Here is a 19,554-nt window from a genome sequence, read left to right as displayed (position 1 = left end):
AATTGCCTTTAGATCACGCTGCCTTTAATGTGAATTCAGTTGAGTGGGTTTTCTTTAAAAAGTAGACTTCGTGTTCTTCCCCCATCTGTTTCCAAATGTTTTATTCAATATTTGTTTCTCATCAAAATTCGGGTGTCACTTCCCACATCTTCACATACCAGAGGCTAGTTTGCTTTCCAATTAAATGCCCCTAGTTGGTGGTCCTCCGCCTCTCTGCACTACAATTGTTCATTTCTTCCCTTTCCATATCAGGCCTAAAAAGACGCCACAGGTGTTGTCATATTTAGCATATTTTTCTTTCAGCTCTGGATAAAGACAGTGGCTCTGCAGTGTCTGATACGAGTCTATGGGCTAAATCGATAATGAGCATGTCGAGACAAATAGACCAGCAATTGTTCTAGCCAGGCCAAAGGAGGCGAGCAAAATGCCAGTTGCAGACCCAGTGGTGAGCCAGCTGCAGAGAGCAGAGGCAGTACTGGATTAATTAAATCGCAGGGGCTCAGCTTGCGCCAGGAACTAAAGTGGCTTTGGGAAAGGCATATGGCAACAATAAGCCAAAGTTAATCGCAAAGTCAGGCGTCCAATAAAGCAGCATCTGCTTGAAAAGAAAAGCACATTGGCCCCTGCATGGTGACTTTTTTCCTGCTTCTGTCTAGCAGGGGTATGTGCAGGGTGGGGTTAGCAGGGCAACAAACCACAGCGCTGTGGCTGCCAGGGAAGCCGGGGAGCTCTGGCCCTTGTGTGCCTGGGGCCCCGGACCCACTGAGCACCTGCTCCAGGCAGCCAGCTGCGGACCTGATTACCAGCAGAGGCAAGGACAGCTCTGGTGCTTGCTCCCCACCCCGCCTTCCTCTCCCCCAGCCCCCCCATAAAACAGCCTCCACCATGCTCTCTAGTTTCCTACAAATTCTTCCAACACTGCCTGTTATCAGTAATAGTCTGTGCACTCAAGTGCATGACCTCATTTATGGTGCTTTGGCAGAATGTCAGCGTCATGTTTTTCCCTCCACCTTTAATAATGGCATCCCATTTGGTCGCTTGACTCTGTGTCTGTCATAATTGCCACAAAGGGCTTCTATGTCCAGGAGTTTGTAACACTCCTACTCTCCTCCCTAAGAGACAAGAAGAGGCCAGAGGGTTATAGACTGTCAAAGGCTTACTGCCTTGCCTGGAATTTTTGTAGTTGTTATAGATGATGACCATGGTTTTAGCCTTGGGCTGTTCTCCTGCTTGAAATCCAATTGCATTTTCTGAGGGTTATTCCGGTTGAATTTTCTGAGGGATATTGGTGGGATGTATACAAATGTCACTTAAGAAAATAGCTTCCCAAGTCACCTAAATTTGAGAAACACTGGGTTTTACAAAGATTTCTTATTGTACAATGTTTCTTTATTGTGCAGAGGCTTAATATTTTTAAGATGCTGATGTGCCCTGTGAATGTAGACAGTAGATAGAGTTGGCAAAATTTCCCAATTTTTTTTAGCCTCAGAACCCTACTTTGGAAGAGTATTTATGGGTTGAAATGTGTCCCCCCCAAATTCATATATTGAAGCATTGTCTTAATTTGGGCTGCTGTAACAAAAATACCATAGACTAGGTAGCATAACCAGGATTTATTTCTCACAGTTCTGGAGTCTGGAAAGTCTAAGATCAAAAGATCAAGGAACTGACAGATTCCGTGTCTGGTGTAGGGCCCACTTCCTAGTTTATAGATGGCTGTTTTCTCACTGTGTCCTCACATGGTGGAAGAGGTAAGGGAGCTCCTGGGATCTCTTTTATAGCGGCACTAATCCCATTCATGAGGACTCCACCCTCATGACCTAATCACCCCCCAAAGGCCCCACCTCCTAATACTATCACACTGGGGAATAGGTTTCAATCTATGAATTTTGGGAGGACACATTCAGTCTACAGCAAGCCCTAATTCCCAGCATCTCAGAATGTGACCTTATTTGGAAATAGGGTCATTGGAGATGCAGTTAGTTTAAGATGAGGTCATACTGGAGTAGGCTGGGCCCCTAATCCAATATGACTAGAGTCCTTATAAAGGGGAAAATTTGGACATAGAGACAGACACACACACACACAAAGAGAATGTCATGTGAATATTGCAGTTGTACTGCCACAAGCCAAGGAACTACCAGAAGCTAGGAGAAAGGCCAGGAAAAAATACCCCCCCCCAGTGCCTTCAGAGGGATCGTGTCCCTGATGACACGAGGTGGGGATCTCAGATATCTAGCCTCCAGAACTATGAGAGAATAAATATTTGTCGCTTAAGCCACTCAGCTTGTGGCACTTTGTTATGGCAGCCCCAGGAAACTAATACAATATTCAGGGGAATCCTGTTTTGAAGAACTTACTTTGAGAAACACTGCTTAACAGGCTTACCAGAAGAGCAATTATAGCAGTCTAAGAACATATTTGTGGAAGTTTAAGATTTTAAGAAGTTTAAGGCTCAGTTTAAGATTTTCTGTGTATTTGTGGGTAGAGTTAATTGTGACTACATTGATGTTATTTCACATTTAAAAGAAAAATCTAAGGTCAACCACATGAGATATTTTGTAAAGCAAATGGACTCACTGCCCTCTGATATCCTCAAATGCTCAAATTATGAAACTAGTTTCATTAACTTAAGCTGATGGTAATCTTCCTGCCTTGCCTGAATAACTGCTGCAGCTTTAATTAGATGGGTTGGCAAAAGTGTCCCAGGAGTTGCATTGTCTTTATTGTATTCCTATTTCCCACTGGCTTGAATTAAAATGGAAAGTCCTACAATTCGTGACTGCACAGGAGCTGGTGATGTAGTTATTTTACTGAGGGAATTCCTGAAGTTGAATAGTGATACCCAAACTTGGGGGTTTCATGAACCAGTAAATTTTTAAAAATTGGGGACTGATATATGTTTGTAAATTTTTTTCTTTTGTCAAGTAAGCATATTAAAACAACAACAAGTGACAAAATGAAAAAGAATCAACAACCACCATGTGCCAGCGACATCATTTAAACTTTTTATTTTTCCAAGTAAGAATATTAAAACAACAACCAACAACCAACTAAACATACCAAAAAAACCCCAAACCAACATCTCTAGCAATTGTGTACTAGTGAGACTGTTTATAAAAGGAAAAGATATTGCACCAACCAAAAAAGGTAGAAAGGACAGAATGTCATGATGATACTAGTGGGTTATGTGTGCTTGAGTGCTATGTGCCAGGCAGATTCGAAATGCTTTATATGTGTGAACTCAATTAATCCTCACAAAAAATGTTAGGTTGAAACTACTACCTTCATTTTATAAGAGGGGAAACTGAGGCACCGGGTTTAAAAGTTGCCTAGGGTCACCCTCTGGTAGGTGGTGAGGCTGGGAGTTGAATTCACAAGTCTAGCTCTGGAGTGTATGATACGATTTTGAATAGAGTACAACCTTATGTCTCTAACAAGACGGTCCTTCCCAAAAAAGAAACCTCCGCAAATTGAATGTGTGTGGATATCTTTATTCTATTTTCCCCATTTTGTTGCGTACCTGTGGTAACATCGTCACAGAGCAGTCTGGACTGGCATTTGGGAAGCCCCAGATTGCTTCTCTGAAGACTAGGCTCCAGCAAGGGACCCAGAATGGAAATGCACTGTGCTGTTTATGGAGGGAATTCCTAAGGTAGACAGGGAAATGGCTCATTTTTCTTTAATCAGTCATCTCTATTTTGTGGTAGGGCTTGAGCAACCTTAAAGAATGGTAAGTACAAATCAATCATTTCAGCTGACATTTTGAAAATACTTCAGGGTGGCAGAAAGTTAATATATCAAATGTCATCAAAGGTTTAGAACAACCAAACCAAAACTAATATACTTTAAACTTAACCTCAGAATCTGGGTTGTGATTCAGTGCTGAGCTTGGCTCTGTGTGTGTGTGTGTGTGTGTGTGTGTGTGTGTGTGTGTGTGGTGAGCTGAATTCGATAGCCAAGCTGCAAACTGCCCACATAAGCCACTCAAATGGAAGAGCGTCAAGTACATAGATGGCCTTCTGTAACTGGAAATTACTATAACAATGTAACCTTTGCAAGTGCAGACTTTCACAGTGTAGCATGATTTAATGAAAGGAGTACATGCTTTGGGAGCAGATAAACATGGCTTCAAATCCCAGCTCTATTCTTCCTTGTGGTGTGATCTTGGAAACATCACTTAACCCTCCTGAGTCTCTTTTATTTGTTAAATGGGAGCAATAAAACCTATCTTATAGTTTTTTTTAGGTTTTTGGGGTTTTTTCGGGGTTTTTTTGGTTTTTTTGAGGTACGCGGGCCTCTCACTGCTGTGGCCTCTCCCATTGCGGAGCACAGGCTCTGGACGCACAGGCTCAGCGGCCATGGCTCATGGGCCCAGCCGCTCCGCGGCATGTGGGATCTTCCCGGACCGGAACACGAACCTGTGTCCCCTGCATCGGCAGGCGGACTCTCAACCACTGCACCACCAGGGAAGCCCTATCTTATAGTTTTTAAATGAGGATTAGGTTAATTCATATCCAATGGTTAGCATTATTACTGACCAAAAGAGAATTTTATTTTTAAACAAATATATATACAGTGTTCATATTGCCAGACCCTATCCTGAGTGATCTATAAACATTCATAATAACCCTATGAGGGGAGGTATTATTATGATCTCCATTTTACAGCTGAGAAAAATGAGGCATAGAAAGGATGAGAAACTTGCCCAAGGTTATGGAGCTGGTGTCAGAGGAGGGGTTCAAACCCAGGCAGCCTGGTGTTAGAGATGATGTAATGTTATGTAATGTCCAGCTAACTGACGCTGGAATACTCTCAAATTTAAGTATTTTTCAGTCAACCATACTTGAAAGATGTGCTTTACCAGAACTTCAGAAACAAAGGAAATAGTTGGATATGGACAGATGGTGTATGGATTTAACGAGCTGGGAGTACGTGCTGCTAAATGCACAGACGTCGTATAGTATGGATTTCCTTAACTGCCACTTTCTTTGCACTAGGGGTTGGCACTAGTGTGTGGGCATCAGCTTCCCAGATGGCCCCTAGTCCTCCCTCATCTCTTCCTTTTACCCCTTGGGGTCCTTTCTGGCCTGACTGCTGTCCACCAACCCTCAAGTTTCTGCGCTGGCCCTCCCTGGATGCAGGGGTTCTCAAACCCTCTCATGGCCTTCCTGCCATTGCCAGTGTCTTCAGTGTGGCCTGCCACTCTCCCAACCCCTTCTCTGATTCCAGGCCACTTCCTCTCCATACTCTTCCCCCCATCCTGCCCAGGCTCCCACTTGTACCCAGTCGTCTCACTGTCAGCACAGGACTTTGCGTCGTCATTCTCAGGAGAAACAGAGGCCAGTGCACGCGAGCTCCCAGGCTCACCTCGCCCACCACATGTTCACAGCAGTATAAGCACAGAGGTGCTTCCTCTTCTCCAAAGCTTTCCTGCACTTGCGCATCTCATCTCATTCTTTATGGGGCCTTCCTTTGTTCATGATTCTCCCTCTTTCTCTCTTGCATCTTCCTTTTTGTCAGGTTTTCCCCATCTTGCAACAACTCCTTTCTCAACCCTGCAATGCCATCAGGCTCCTGCCCTTTCTCCTTTGCTTCATTGACACACATCTTGAAAGAGAGCTCACACCAGCTGTGTCTCCTTTCTCTCGTGGAACTGACTTTTCAACTCCTGCATCTATTTGGCTTCTTTCCATAGCGTTTGAGTGAACTGCTCTCGCGGCAGTCATCAATGGCCTGTTAATTGTTGAACCTAATAGTGTCTTCTCAGTCATCACACTTGACCTCTCAGCGAGACCCCGCATGGTCTGGCCCAAGGTCAGCTCTCTCACCTCATTTCCCATCACATCCCCCTTACTCACCCCTCCACAGCTACCCTGGCCTACCCGCTGTTCTGCAGACAAGCCAGCCCTGCTGTTTCACGGCCTTTGCATGTACTGGTGCCTTTGCCTCTGGAACGTTTCTCTCCCAGATATTTGCGTGACTCTCTCCTTCTCTTTATTCGGATCTTTGCATAAATGTCGCTTTTTAAAAAGGCCCTCCCGGGGCTTCCCTGGTGGCACAGTGGCTGAGAGTCCGCCTGCCGATGCAGGGGACACAGGTTTGTGCCCCGGTCCGGGAATATCCCACATGCCGCGGAGCGGCTGGGCCCGTGAGCCATGGCCACTGAGCCTGCGCGTCCGGAGCCTGTGCCCCGCAACGGGAGAGGCCACAACAGTGAGAGGCCCGCGTACCGAAAAAAAAAAAAAAAAAAAAAAAAGGCCCTCCCTGGGGAATCCCACTAACGGGCCAGTGGTTAGGACTCCTCAGCTTTCACTGCTGGGGGTGTGTGTGGCACAGCCAAAAAATAATAAAAAATTTTTAAAAAAGAGCCCCCCCCCGAACCCTGGTATCTACAGTGGCACCCTCTTCCCTCATCACTTCCAATTCCCTTATCTTTAGGTTTTTTTCACAGCACACTTCACTACCTTCCTGTTCCTCGTCTGCCTCTCCCTGAATATAACGCCATGAGGGCAGGGATTATTATTATTATTTTCTTTGCAGGTATATTTTCAGCACCCACAGTGGTGCCTTGCACATAGTAGACGTTCTATAAATGCTGGGTTGAATGAACAAGTTTGAATGTCCCTCATCTGTTAGCTTTTGTGATGCTACACTCGCTGGTTCTCCTATTGCCTCCCTGACCAAACCTTCTTTCATTTGCACTTGGCCTTCTTCATCCACCTTGGACATTAGAGTTTTGTTCCTGGTCCTCTTTCTCCCCTGCTCTATATCTTTCTCTTAGGCAATCTCATCCATTTTAGTGACGTCGGCCCTCACTTATGTGGTGATGCCTCCTAGATTTTTATCTCCTGGACCATTCTATCAAGAGGTAGATCCACATTTCCAACAGCGTACTGTACATCTCTACCCAGAGATACCTCCAACTTAACACGGTCAAAGGGAGGACACACTGTCTTCCGTCCAGATCATTTATTTCTGTCTCAACTAATGGCACTGCTACCCACTCAGTTGTCTAAGCTAAAAACTTATCTTTCCTTTCCACGTTTGAGTTTTGGTATGTCTGCTTCAGAAGAAATTCATTTCTTCTGTCATGATTGGGGCCAGGCCCTCATCATCTCTTGCCTGGACTATTTTAACAGTGTCCCGTATGGTCTCCCTGGCTTCAGCCTCTTCTACCTCCAGTCCAACATATCTTGATAAACTGCAGACAGAATTCTTTTTCTAAAATGAAAATTCGATCACCAGTTTTTCTTTCGAGAGTTTCAGCAGATACCCACTGCCTTGGGATGAAAATCTTAACCCCCTGGTATGGCCCACATGATTGGGCCTAGGGAACACTGAATCAGTTCCAAGAGGACGAAGAGCTGTAGCATAGGAGCCGTTGTCTTTCCGGCTGGGTAGCAAGGAGCAGTAAATGTCTCATACCACAGCCAAACTCAGGTGAGGCCGCAACAGTCAAGGGCTTCTCAGTATAAGGTGGTGGTAGGGTGGGATATTTAATCTACGAGCAGATCCAACACTACACCAACTAGCAAAATATCCTTTCCTCCAAAGATATGGAACTTTTCATGAGGAGGATTAATGAATATCTTTTTGAAGCATCCTTACTTCATAAGTAATAATGATAATATTTATCATTTACTATATACAGACACTATTCTAAACACTTCATACGTATTAACTCATTTAATCATTAGACAACACTAGGTAGATACTATGATTCTCGCCATTTTACAGATGAAGAAACGGAGGCGTAGAGAGTTAAGTTAAATCTTCAAAGATCTTACAGATGGAGGTCGGGCTGGGATTCAAATTCAGGTAACTTGATTTCAGCATTAGTAAGGAAGTCAGGGAAAATGCAGGTCTCATTGAAAAGGAAATGAAATTGGAACTGGGGAGTCATATTCTCTCCTTTTTTCTCTGGGGCCCTCAGTGACTGGGCTGAAGAGAATGCCATGGGTAACTGAGGCAGGAGCATACAGGAAGAAATTTGCTGGAAAGGAGTTTAGTTTTCTTGAACAATAGTTTTTGGTGTTTGAACAGAGATATGAAGGAGAGGTATGGGGAAGAAAGGACAGGGGGAGAGATGGCAGGGGGAGGGAGAGAGAGAATATGAGAATCAGAGATGAATGAGAGCTGTTGGTGGCCTCCTTCCCTCTGAAGCACTGAGTATGAAAAAATCCTTGTTTGGTCAAGGTCACAACTCAGTCGATTAAAATGTGACCTTTCATTCCTTTGTTCTTGGTTTCTGCTAGTCCTCCAGCAAGCCTCAAGCCACTGCATCTTTCAGAGCGTTCTATCAGCTGGAAGTGGATGGACAGAATGGCCCGGAAAAAGGGCTGATTTCTCCCCCCTTGAGCATTTTGATGGAGAAAGGGCTGAAGGAGTATCGGCCTTTGAATGAATTAAACGTGGATACAGGAGAGACCAGTGATCAAGGAGACACCTTAGATGAGCCCAGGTTCCAGAGGCAATAGTACTAAACTTATTATTGTCCCAGATTCATGTCCAGTACAAAGCAAGGGCCTGTCACAACCAGATGCATGCACTTCAGCCACATCAAAAGACCCATCACTGATTCATCCTCTAGGATGTCTCCCATGATGTGTCTGTCAGTGTGCTGCTGTGACCTTCTCTTCCCCTCTCTTTCCTCCTACTCTTGTCACTCCCTTCAGTTCCTTCCCCTTTTGATGGAGGTCTTACAGGTCTCAAGAGGCATGGGGTGTATTTCTATTATCATATAAAGCACATTAAATTATGCTTTTCTCCCTAAGCTGTGAACTCCTTCAAGAGCGCACTTTGAATTCTATTCTTGGTATTCCCAGCAAGAAGCACAGGGCACATGGTAGCTGCTTAATAAATGTTTGATGAATACATAAATGAATGAATACCTGGAAAACATTTAATGGTGCTGCAGCTGTTGCTGCTGTCACTCCTCATGCATCTCGGTGGGTTTCTTTCTTTCTTTCTTTCTTTTTTTTTTTTTTGCACTGGCACACTGTTCCCACTGAGAAGTAAACAACCCCCTTTCCCTTTGAGAGATTCCAAGGGTGTCATTTGTTACATGGTACTCCTTATGGCATGCAAATAATCCTTTATCCATTGTTACTTCTGTCTCTTTATTTAAACATCAACAAAAATATCTGCTTTGTGTTAGAATCCTCCTCTAATGGTGAATCTACACTGAAAAGATTTTAATTCTTAGTAATGATTACAGAAAATGTCATTGAAGGATTTATTTTATGCTGGCTACTGCACTGGACAGTGGCTACTGATGCACTTTCATCACATTTTCTCTTTTAATCCTTAGAGCAATGTCCATTTGAAAAGCATTACTTTTCATTTTAAAATGAAGATACTGAGGCTTAGAGAGGTTGAGTGACTTGTCCAGTCTACCTTAGTGGAGAAGTCAGAATTCAAAACCAGATTCCTCTGAATCCAAAAATCCACACAAGTTGGAGCCATGATGAGATCTGAGTTTCAGAAGGCCCTCTGACTGCTGCATGGAGCATGGCTGAGAGCTACGTGTCCAGAGCTGAAGAGACAAGCATAAGCACACGGCCGTGGTCCTGTGAGAGCTGACGGGGCCTTCAGCTGCGGTGATGGTAATGAGGACCGAGAGAAGCAGACAGATTGAAAGCATATTTAGGACATAAAATTTGAGGGATATTCTGATTGAATAGATGTAGGAGGATAAGCTGGGAAAGATTTTTTTGGGAAGTTCTAGCTCCTGATTGGTTGCCTGGGCATATGAAGGCTTCATTTGCTGTGTAGGAAATATTAGAAAGGGAACGAGGATTGGCGAGATGCTAATATAATTCAGTTGCTGATGGTGGAGGGGTGTTGAGGGTTATGTACTTGGGGACATTGTGTATATGAAATTCAGAGGGAATTCCTTGATCTTCTAAATTGTCATTCATGCTATGTAATCATTTGATTTACATTTCTTCTTAGTTACCAAAGTTTTTCACTTAATGGTCAGAGGAATTCAAGGGAGTATCTACTAGTGAATCAGAGCCTCTTGGGGAAATCTTTTCCATATTATCCTGTTAAATGCTTGAGTGAGGTTTTCCCCTTTATTACATTTTTCCATCGCTTGAAATCATTCTGCAGCCTTAAATGTATTGAATATTGCTCATTGTCAGGAAACAAAGAGCTGATGGTCCTATCTCTGCTTCTACAGTCTCAGCCTTTCCTTGGCTCTCAGATAAACTATCCACCTCTATGAGTTATGTCCAACTGTCTCTTTGAAAACACTTGTTATTATAATGTTTATTTTTCTTCCACACCATCATCTAATTTAAAAGAATTATTATTTTTCCCTTTAATTAAGCATTTGGCCCTTCAATATAGCCTTGTTTATAATCCTGAGCACAAATGAAAATACCATGATTAAATAAATCCTAGGAGTCCCAGCTCAGACTGTCTCACCAAGGAGACTGCAAAATGCTCTCAGATAAAAGGGCCTATAGAATGGTAGCAAGAGAAAAAAGGCGTCATCTCATTGTACAAAGGAAGAAGGACATGCAAGCCACAGTGGGCTGCCTCCCAATCTCCTCCCCTTAACCTGGGTATCCAGTATAGCTTGCTTGATGTAGGAGATGGTGCAGTGAATGTTGACCCCCCAGCATCTGAATTCCCTTCATATGTTTGTGAGCCACCTCCCCACACATCAAATTATAAAGAGCTGGACCCTACTAGAGAAACTGAAAATATCATGATTATTCCTCAGATCCTTGAAATTACAGTGTAGGCACATGACCCAGATGCTGGCAATGAGAGATAGCCACTCCAGGCTTGCTGCTGGATGCTGGTGGCCTGGAGAAGCTGCAACTGCATGGACTCTGCTCTGGTAAGAGTGGCAGCAGCGACATCCAGTTTCCAGAGACTGCAGAGAGCCGTTCTGGGACCAGAAAGCTGTGTCCACTGTCAGTGGTACATGTCATTGAACCTGCACCCAGTTCTTGTGGCAGTGGTGTCTTCGTCAGACCAGCTCTGTGTTATGTGACTTTGGGCATTGGCCAAGCCTCCATGCCTAGCTCTCCTAGAGATTTTGTAAGCTACTCAATGCATTTTTATTCAATTCATTTTCTGCTCATATTAGTGAGGGGTGCTGTCCGTTGCTTGCAACTGATTGATGGCCTCCAAATTCCAGGCTCTATACTAAATTTTAAGGATTCCCAACACTCTGTCCTCCTACAGCTTGTTTCTTGGAATGCCTTTAGAATGAATTTCACTTTGCCTTGTATTACAGTTACATTTTTTTAATCAGATTTTTGAGATCAGAGACTATATCTTATTCATCTTTGTATCCTTTTCCCAATGCTTTGCAAATAGTGAAGACTATTTATAAAGTTGACTCCAGCAGGCTGTAAATAAGCCGTACATTCATAGCTGCAAGAAAATAACATGGGCTAAGCCCACTTGTAAGAGTGGACTGTGGAACCCTGAGGAACACTGGGGGGAAGAGTTAAAGGATGTATTCTTGTGGTCAAGATGCAGTGAGAAGCTCCCTATGAGGCTTGGCCAGTTAACAGGTCTAGCCCACTGGTCAGTAATAGCCAGAGTGATGACAGTAATCCCTCTTCTGAGAATCTCCCATCAGAGTCGATTCACTGAGCAATAATTGTCTGCGTCTCAAACCCACTGGGTCTGGTGAGTTATGGACCTAATGCTATTCCCCTTTTCAGCAGAGTGGAGAGAAGTTTCTTCCCCTGTTAAAAAAAAAAAAAAAAGTAATCCCTAGAATCAGCAGCATGTGCTCTAGCTTGTAGTCTTTATTTCTCAGTATCTCACTTGCCTTTCATGGGTATGAAGGAAAACCCTATATGAAGTTTGCATCCATTTCCTATACACACACGACTACCAGCCTAATTTTTTTTATTATGCTTATTGGGCATATGTATAAGATGGTACCTGAGGTCACATTTCCCTGCTGTTTGGCCTGGGTCTAGTGAGCAAACCTTTACTATGTTGTGCCCATCAAGCCTGAAATTGACCTAGCTCATCTTGGCATGAACGTGACTAGAACTCCTTTCCCTTTTACCCCATATCTGTGAAGCTAATTATTGGTGTGGTCATGTATTTGCTTTGCAGGTTCAGTTATGGTCTTGATCCCTCCCCTACACTGTGGTCTTAAAAAGCGGCATGTGAATTCCATTCCTACCCTTCCTCTCACCTGTATATTATGACTTAGCAAAGGGCATATATAATATACTTTCCCTATGCTCTAAAATGGATGCCATTTCTTTTAGTGCAGAGAGGTCCTTCAAAGGATTCTCAGAGTAGAGTAACTTCTAGGCCACATATTCATATTTTTCTTAAAAAACCATTCTAGCTCCCTGCCCCCCACCATAGCCCTATTGCTAAGTGCGAATTTGCCTTTATCTATCTAGGGTCATCAATACAGGGCATAAGAGTATAGTATAGTGTAGTAATGAAAACATAGCCTCTGATATCTGACTACTTGGGATCAAATCCCAGCTCTTCTATTTAATGGTTTTGGCCTATTAAAATAACCATAACTTGATTTTTCATCTGTGAAGTTTCATAACCTATCTCAGTGTTAAGAGGGACAAGTTAATATTTACATGTAGAGGGCTTCTCTGGTGGCACAGTGGTTGAGCGTCTGCCTGCCGATGCAGGGGAAGCAGGTTCGTGCCCCGGTCTGGGAGGATCCCACATACCGCGGAGCGGCTGGGCCCGTGAGCCATGGCTGCTGAGCCTGCGCGTCCAGAGCCTGTGCTCCGCAACAGGACAGGCCACAGCAGTGAGAGGCCCGCGTACAACAACAACAGAATTTACGTGTAGAGACTTAGAGCAGCGTTCTTGATAAGACCTCATTAAGTGTTAGCTATTATTATCTATTTTATTTTTTTTTTATCTCGTTGGAAACTACAGAGACAAAGCCATTCCTTAAATGGTCTTCTAAAACTACGAACACTGGAATTCAAAAAGAATTAAAACAGGACTTCCCTGGTGGTGCAGTGGTTAAGAATCCACCTGCCAATGCAGGGGACACAGGTTCCATCCCTGGTCCAGAAATATCCCACATGCCACGGAGCAACTAAGCCCATGCACCACAACTACTGAGTCTGTGCTCTAGAGCCCGTGAGCCACAACTACTGAGCCCACGCACCACAACTACGGAAGCCCATGTGCCTAGAGCCCGTGCTCCACAACAAGAGAAGCCACTGCAATGAGAAGCCCACGCACCACAATGAAGAGTGGCCCCCACTCGCTGCAACTAGAGAAAGCCCGCACGCAGAAACAAAGACCCAATGCAGCAAAAAATAATAATAATAAATTTTTAAAAATAGTAAATTACTAGATTGCAAGATTCAAGACAGAGCATCAAGTACCCTGATATTAGTTTATATTGCATTTACAAAATTTTAAATACTCTATATATTTAAAATAAACTAAGCAACTACTTTAAAAAAAAAGAATCAAAACACTAACATTGAAGCATTAAGGGTCTTAGCATACATAATGGATCTAGAAGTGAAGCAATAAATTAATTTTTGAAACATGGAAAATTCATCAATTATTATTAATTGCCTCCTGTGCCATTAAAACATTATTTCATAGATTAAGAGATTTTTGTCAACCTAGGTACTAGTTTTTGATAGATCATAAATATATAACTCAAAAGAGAATCATGGCATTTTATACATTTTAGACTTGGAAGGGGTCTTAGATATTAGATGTTCTCATTTTCTACCTGGTAAGGGAACCCCATTGCCCAAGGTCTCACAATACTCAGGGCTTTCAAGCCCAGTAAGGCCCATATTTTGAGTAAGTAGGAGGACTAACTGGAAGAGAGTTTGTGCTTCCTCCAACTGTAAGATTCTATTCATTTAAAAAATTCATACAAGTACAAAAATGTAGTCTACAAGGAAGCAGTATGTAGAAATAGACAAAGTTAGGCTGTTATTCAAAACAATTCTTACAAAGTAAAATTCATATATAAGAGAATAACTTAGTTCATGTTACTGAATTTATAGGTAACTAACATTTTAATCTTGTCATTCAGGTTTCAGGTCAAATGTCACCCCTCAGAGAGGGTTCCTAACCTTCCTAGCTAAGGGGTCCCCTCCCCGACCCCCTCTCTCCCTTATCCTTCTTTATTTTCTTCATAGTTTATATCAGAAATTATATTACTCACTTAATTTTTTATTATCTCACTGTCTCACACTAGAATGTAAATTTCGTGAGGGTATATGATATCTTGTTTAATATCATATCTGTCTGTACTAGAACCATGCCTAGCACACAGGTTAGTAAAAACACATTTGTTTGATTGAATGAATAAATGAAGGCCTTGATAAGGAAGTGCGATTTTATTCTGAGTGCAGAAGAAGGGCAGTTAAAGAATTCGGTGCAGCAGGGTAACATGACCAGAGTTACATGTTAGCAAGACACTCTGACATCATTGCGTGCTTATCATTAGCAACCAGGACTTTACATTTACTTTTGGACATAAACTGAGAGTACTAGTAAATGTCATTTGGAGCAAAGAAAGGCATGCAAATTGAAGAAATTAGAGATTAGAAGAATAAGAGGAAAAATGAAAAGGAGGAGGAGAAGCAGAAGAAGAAAGAAAAGAAAGCATAAAAAGAAAAGGCTTGTGAAAACAAAGCCTGGGAAAATTAACTCCAGACCACCAAACAGTCCGATTCAGTGAAAGGGAGAGCTTAGAAAGACAGTGAAGCGTAAATGGACAAAGAATTCTCCCTGGCAAGAGCTTTGGGTTATGAAATTTCTACCGCTAGAAATTAATTTGAGCCTTTACAATGTTATTTTCAGAGCTGCTCTACCATCATTTCACCTAAACTGTTCGTGAAATTTTGTGCTGATACATGGACTCAATGATCCAGGAAGTTACTGTTATCTTGGGAACTCTATTTAGCCCTTGTGGGTCATATATAAGCACCAAGTAAGCTGTTCGTGGGATTAGGGGTTGGGGGGCGCTGATGCTCGAGATGATTTTCTGTGTATTTTAATATAATAGTGGTGGCTGCTAAGAAAAACAGGGCCCCTTAGAATGCTGGATTCAATTTGGAAATCTCAGGCAGTGAAAAGAAGAGGCGACATAATTAACTCTGAGTTAATGGAAGGAGAACAGTGTCACGAATCACACCAAACAGTAGATCATCTTAAAACTGCATATAAAACTGGGCTTTGGAATGCGCTGTATGACTTCTTTAGTGGAGGATTTAAGTCTTATTTGCTCAAGCTAGTAGTAAAATTAGTTTGTATTCCATCTGCATTTGAAGGATGTTTGGTAGCAAGTGGATTGCCTGAAAGGAGAGAAGGAGAAAGGAAAGTATTGGAGGAAAGAAGTGGCCTGGAAGCATGCTGGCTGGCTGGGAAATTCAGGCTACACTAAAAATTTGCCACATGGACCTGCATGGTGCAAAACCCTTAGGTGCACAGTGAAGAATGGACTGTATAACCTCCTGATATGTTAAAAACACAGGGCCTGATAAAATCAGCATGCCATACATATTTGTTAAATGAATGAAACATTTTCTCTGATTTTGGGGTAATGACTTCTTATTTCATAGGAAATCTGCAAAAGTTTATTCAATGCTGTTTAATTTTTATTAGGTGCTACCTTGAAAGCACAGATTCTCTTCCCTTTTTTTCTCATCAGACTGACTCCGGAATAGTTTTCAAAAAGTTTTTAGGCCTTGGATGTAAAACCAGCTGTTGCAACCAAAGTTTAACACACTACCTTGAACTTTGGTGCCACTGCTGTTTTTGAAAAGCATTGTGTGATTGGCTTTTAAGTATATGTTTTTAAAAGACTGGAGAATTAGTTACTTTAGTCTGAAGTCTCCAAGTCTTGAATGTCTGGCCACTTTTTTGTGTGTGTGTGCGGTACTTGGGCCTCTCACTGTTTTGGCCTCTCCCGTTGCGGAGCACAGGCTTCGGACGCGCAGGCTCAGCGGCCATGGCTCACGGGCCCAGCCGCTCCGTGGCATGTGGGATCTTCCCGGACCGGGGCATGAACCCGCGTCCCCTGCATCGGCAGGCAGACCCTCAACTACTGCACCACCAGGGAAGCCCTGTATGGCCACTTTTGATGCCTGTCAACATGTGCATACCTGGTTACCACGGATGAAACTAGGATCCTGATCTCTGCATGCTCTGCTGCTTCCTCGGGTCAGGACTACTCTCAGCTGGCCTAGCAGAGGTGGGTGCTACAGCCCATTCTCAGGACAGCCTGTGGCAGCAGGACACTCAGCCAGCCCACGCTGCTGCCCTTGTACCAGTTGGGACCCACGGACTAAGACATCCAGAGCTCAGAGGATCTGTGGCCATCAGAAAAATGCCCACCAGCAGGTTGCTCCGTGAGAAACTTGAAGCCTTAATCCGTTCATTGACAGGGATCCTCCGTTCTCTTTTCCACTGGATCTCAGCAGGACCAGGACTTTAAAGTTTACTTGGGATTGTATCCAGATGGTATGAATCTATAAGTCCATGTAAATAGACTGATCTCAGAAAGAATCTGTTTTGCATCTCCCTCATCAGAATACATAGCCATCTGTTCTAAGATACTATGTCTCTACTATCTCACATACACCTATACTTAAGTGTAAAAGTATACAAACCCTGTGCGTCATGGCAGTAGAGCATCACACAAAGAAAGTCAAAGCACACAGAGAGCAATTCTGACCACACACTGCCCAATCACCCTGCGGATGTCTACATTATTTGTAAAGTTGTGATCTAGCAGCCATGTTGATAGACTTTTTTTTTTTTTTTTTCCGGTACGCGGGCCTCTCACTGTCGTGGCCTCTCTCATTGCGGAGCACAGGCTCCGGTCGCGCAGGCTCAGCGGCCATGGCTCACAGGCCCAGCCGCTCCGCGGCACGTGGGATCTTCCCGGACTGGGGCACGAACTCGTGTCCCCTGGATCGGCAGGCGGACTCCCAACCACTGCGCCACCAGGGAAGCCCTGATAGACATTTTAAAGAACTCAATTTAGAACCCTTATTGTTAGAGATTATTCTCCTTCATTACTTCCAAATTGCTAACATAGTACAGAAAGGAAGCCAAGGTCCAGGCTGCTCTGTGACATTTGTCAATGTTCTTTTATGTCAAGAAATAGAGTGAGGGCAGGCATCACTGCACCCACTCTTGAAAGATTAAGAAACTAAGGCTAGCATGACTTGTAATTGATCTAAACTCAAATTATAAGTGGTAAAGCTTAGTGTTTAGGCTTAAAAAAATAACATGCCATAAGCTTTCCTTATTTATAACCTACATTCTTCCAGAAAGGATTTAAGGAGGTGGGGAAATGTTATTTCTTTAATCTGGTTATCCTGAGGAACACATTCAATAGCTTACAGATAGCTTTATAGATAAGGTATCATTCAACTGGAAGAAAAAATTGAAAGCCCTCATGAAGGGTTTTTAAGAATATAATGAACCCAAGGATATAGACAAAAGGAGTTGGAGCACAATAAAATTAGGCTAGGTATTGTTAAACATCAAGGGCTTTAAAACTCTAAAATGGGTTAACAAGGTTACTTTCTCTAGGATTTAAAAAAAATAAGATAGCGACTCATCTCTGGGAGGTGGTTGAAGTACAGCATACTAAGAACAGACCATGTGGTCGTCCTCCTTAAGTGTGCCTTTGAGCCTTATAATCCCTAAACACTTAGACTCCGTTATCACTTCTGCTTATTTACTTCAAAATAACAACTGACATTTTGCAATTTACAAAGTGCTTTCACACATAGCCTCTCATTTAATTCTCACAACAACCTCCTAATATATTATGCACATTTTTCAGAAGTAAATAACAAAACTGAAATTTGAACCAAGTTCTTCTTAATCTAAATGTGATGCTCTTTTCCAAACATTCCATCTACCTCCCACTCGCACATGGCCAAGCTGTAGCTGGAGAACTGGTGAATTCACTGTCTTCTGCTTCAAACCTGCTTCTTCTCCTACAGTCCTGGTCTTGGTTCATGGAACCATTTTCTACCCAGTTGCCTGAGTCAGAGACCTAGGAGTCAAACTAGACTAGTCATTCTTTCTCTCTCCCACTTCTGCTTAATCTGCTCAAGTTTTATTCATGTTTAGCTCCTGAATATATCTCAGAATGTTACCTTCTCTCCACCCCACCACTACCTTGTTAGTTTTAAGGCTTCACCACCCTTTACCTGAATTACAAAAATAATTTTCCTCCTAGATTTTCCCCTTTCACCATTGCCTCCTGAAGTCCAACCTGGGACCAGAGTGAAGAGCTTATAAGTAGGAGCGTAAAATGGGGAGATTCTCATGGAAATCTCTGGTCTAGAGTCCTTCAACACTCCCTCTCTCCCAGTGCAGTGCTTCCTAGATTTCAACATTTTTATAGTCCTTTCGTTTTGTTGCCATGGTCCTACACCATTGAAAGTGATATTCGGTGTACTGTTGAAAAGAATATATTGATACCCATAATATTCAATACTGGAGAATCCATGTGACCAACCCTTATCACGTGCTCTTTGCGACCTTCCAAAGAGCTATGAAAGACGTTTCAGTTGTTAAGGGTCTGAAATGCTCCTGTCAGAACACTGGGCCTGAAATTTATGGGTCCAGGTAGAAACAATCACCAGAGCAATAACCATTTTTAGTCTATCCAAGGCATAAATATTCATGAAATCATGAGTTTGATGTGCTAGCTATGCTTTCCTGCAATATACATTAAAAAGCACATTTAACTATTAAATTTTTTTTTAATGTTTGTGTATTACCTAAAATTAGCTCCTTATATCAGTGATAAACGTAGTATACTTTTGGAAGCTTCTCAGTGTGAAATAAAAGACTCTTTACGATTTGGCCTCTATTTCACTCTGCAACCTCATCTGTAGGGCGATTGTAGGGTGGCCATATAATTTATCAAACAAACCAGCATACTTTTGAGTGTAAAGAGATATCCGCACTTAATTTAGTTGGAACATCAGGTATAAAACAGTACCATCCCAGGAAAATCTGGGCTTATAGCCTCCCTAATTCATCTGTTCACTCCCTAATTTCTATTTTATGCACTTGAGTGAAACTCAAGTATTTTCAGTTTCTTCTACCCACTATATGATTTCAATCCTCTGAGTTTTTGTAAATTCTGTTCCTTTAGCCTGGAAACCCTTTCTTACTTTTCTTCTGATACCTAACTAACTCCTAGGCATCAGCTTCTCCAGGAAGTCTTTCCAGATTCCAGACTGGACCAAATGACTGTATCTGGTATTTCCTGAGAACATACCTTTATCTCATTTGTACATTAAGGCAATCTCTAGAGCAAGTACCATGGCTTACTGATTTTGTTCCGTGCAGCGCATACATACATATTCAAGGCACATATATGACTCACTATTGACAATCCAGTGCAGAGACCCCTGCTGTCCTCCTGTAGATAACACTGAAGTTAACACTACCTGATGATGCTACCGCTACCTCAAAGTATTGCTCTGGAAACAGGTGCTTTTCTCCACTCTCTTTTCTATACTTACCTTCACCTTTGGTGCAGAAGCAGAATGTCACGATGCTTAAGAC

Source organism: Phocoena sinus, chromosome 1 (assembly GCF_008692025.1).
Source record: "Phocoena sinus isolate mPhoSin1 chromosome 1, mPhoSin1.pri, whole genome shotgun sequence".
In the NCBI taxonomy this organism is placed as follows: domain Eukaryota; kingdom Metazoa; phylum Chordata; class Mammalia; order Artiodactyla; family Phocoenidae; genus Phocoena; species Phocoena sinus.
This window is presented reverse-complemented; position numbering follows the sequence as displayed.